The 2,831-nt window shown below is 43.2% G+C and overlaps 1 pseudogene; it reads right to left on the reverse strand.

The window, feature by feature from the left end:
- Positions 1 to 926: 926 nt before the first annotated feature.
- LOC147453248 (uncharacterized) lies at positions 927 to 1,696 on the reverse strand (annotated as a pseudogene).
- Between the last annotated feature and the right edge of the window lie 1,135 nt (positions 1,697 to 2,831).

Consider the following 2,831-nt stretch of genomic DNA (forward strand, 5'->3'; position numbering starts at 1 on the left):
CGAGATTACAGAGAGGGGAGGAGCTTGTGCACCAGATTATCATGACTACTGTGGAACGGTAGTTGAGAGAGAGAGAGAGAGAGAGAGAGAGAGAGAGAGAGAGAGAGAGAGAGAGACCCGCTGCATAACAACTTTGGAGATCACTTCTTTCAACATATTATGGCCACAATTTTAGAGAGAGTGAAAGAGAGAGGGGGGGAGAGAGGATCTAAAATAAAAGAGATAGAGAGAGAGAGAGAGAGAGCTCGTGCATAACACAACTTTGGAGATCACTTCTTTCAACATGTTATGGCCACAATTTTAGAGAGAGAGCTCTAGAGAGAGAGAGAGAGATCTTGAAAGAGGAGAATCTATACACCTTGAAAGAGGTGAGAGAGACAAGGGAAGAGGAGTTTGTGCACCAGATTAACATGACCACTTAGAGAGAGAGGGGGGGGGGGAGACACGGAGAGAGAGAGAGAGAGAGAGAGAGAGAGAGAGAGAGAGAGAGAGATCTTGAAAGAGGAAAATCTATACACCTTGAAAGAGGCGAGAGAGAGAAGGGAAGAGGAGTTTGTGCACCAAATTAGCCTGACCACTTAGGGATAGAGAGAGAGAGAGAGGAGGAGGGGGGGGGGGGGGGGGGGGGGGGACTCAAGAGACATAATGGCAAAAACACTTAGAAAAGAGAGCTCATCATCCATCCACTACATACATAAGATAGACCCTCCTCACGTAGATCCCCATAGTAGCCTATAAATGAGAGCGAAGAACATGTAGATTCGCAAAGCCTATAACTGAGGAAGACGTGAGTATTATTGGTCATCATCCATCCACTACATACATAAGATAGACCCCCAAAACGTAGATCCCCATAGTAGCCTATAAATGAGAGAGAAGAACATGTAGATCTGCAAAGCATATAAATGAGGAAGACGTGAGTATTATCATCCACTACGTACTTCACTTCCTGTGAGGGGCCCCCTGCTTTGAACTCGATGGAATATCTCCAATCACATTAAGCCCCTTCTTGGGCCAATGGGTCGACACCAATGCATTGAGCTTGTTTGTGATAGACCTGAATTCAGATACACCTGTATTATGTTGTACTGCTACGGCAGTCAATTTGTTGCTGGTGCTTCGCAATTCAGACACAATGCTTTTTAAATCAATGCCATCCTTGTCGGGTTTGTTCTCAAGAAGCAACATTTCCAAGAGGCTCATGATTTTGTCCTGCTTGCTTTTTATGTCAGAAAGTTGTACTTGCACTGTGTTTTGTTGCTGCAAAACATCATTGATCTGTACTTGCATCTGCACCTCTAAGCGGCCAAGATAAACCCCTTGCTGATGTTGTAAATGGCTCAACCCGTGAATGCTCTCTTTGTGTGATGCCTCCCCTCTCTCACATGAGGCTTGAATGTTGGAGTATATTGTGCGGATGGCACCTAGCTCATCTGCAATCTGCCTCTCTGATGATCCATTTGTTATTTTCCTTTTTGAAGGTCCATCCCCCCTCGTGCAACACGCTTGGCACTTCGCACATTGTTGATTTGATCTCTCTTTGGGGTAGAAAAGACCACCTCCAATGAATCTCCTCCAGAGACAAGGGCTTGCTGCAAAAATATGGGACCCTACAGAGCGAGTTGGACATTTTTAGCCCCTTTCTATATTTGCCAAACACATGTCCACTTTTATCTTTACTTACATGTGACACCATTGTAGGAATCACTTTTATATATAGCCGCTTGGTAGCAACACACGGCATTGTTTCTCTCAAACATGGGTACCATGTCCTCAATATAAAAGCTGACGCCCATGAAGACCCATCATGTGATTGAGCCCTTGCGGGGACCACCTACCACATCATCACTGCATGCGACCAATAGCCCAAATGCTAGATGACCACCGTCACCATGGCGGATGACACCACTAAATCGACACGCGATGGCAACCACCTATGTAGCACTCTTGGTAGAAAGGGACTCCAGATCACAAATGGGTAATGTTATTTGGAAAAAGAAAACCCCTTTTTTATCCCAATTGGTTTTGAAAAACCCAAATTGATTCCAACTTTCTCGTCCACCATCCCCAACCTTGTCGACAACAACCCAAATTCATCCCAAGCTCTAAATCTCAGCTTGCTCATCAGTAAATTTTTCATAGTCGAAGCCTCAAATCTCATTGTAATCTGCCAAATTCTCCATTTTAAACTTAAAATGGGTGCCATAAAACCCAAACACATCGAAAAATCATCATTCACGATCGAATCAATCTAATCGCAAATCTTTAACCCACACACCCTCCCACCGCTTTTCCTTAGCAACTTTCGAGCATCCTGACTTACTTGTATAAAAAACATACTTACCCAAAAATTCACATCTGGCATACATTCACATTTACCCTTGCCTGCTATTGTGCCCCATCACTACACAAATAGTCTATACACTTCAAGTAGGCATAATTTGCATCATGTAACCCTTTTTCCAATTATGGCAGCGGACACCACATTTTGTATTCTCATTGTAAATCCCATCATGCAAAGTTTGGACCTTGGAAGGGCTTTTTTTTTATTAACGAAGGGTTAAGAATGGACCAATAGAAAGAGAGTGATAATACAATCTAGTACCTGAGAAAGGGTAGGGTGAAACCTAATTTGCCCCTCTCATGATGTTTTCATTTCTAGAGAGGAAGCAAGGGGAGGGGGGCATTTTACAAAGGAAGGGACACTTGAAAGAAAGAGACCCCACCCCCAAAAGAAATGTGTGTACCAAAGAACAGTTTTATTTTTTTTATTTTCAAACTGTCACTTTTTCCCTCCCAAGTTTTAATATACTTAAACATTAAAACCGTGT

Source organism: Adiantum capillus-veneris, chromosome 8 (assembly GCF_014529385.1).
Source record: "Adiantum capillus-veneris isolate H3 chromosome 8, ASM1452938v2, whole genome shotgun sequence".
NCBI lineage: Eukaryota > Viridiplantae > Streptophyta > Polypodiopsida > Polypodiales > Pteridaceae > Adiantum > Adiantum capillus-veneris.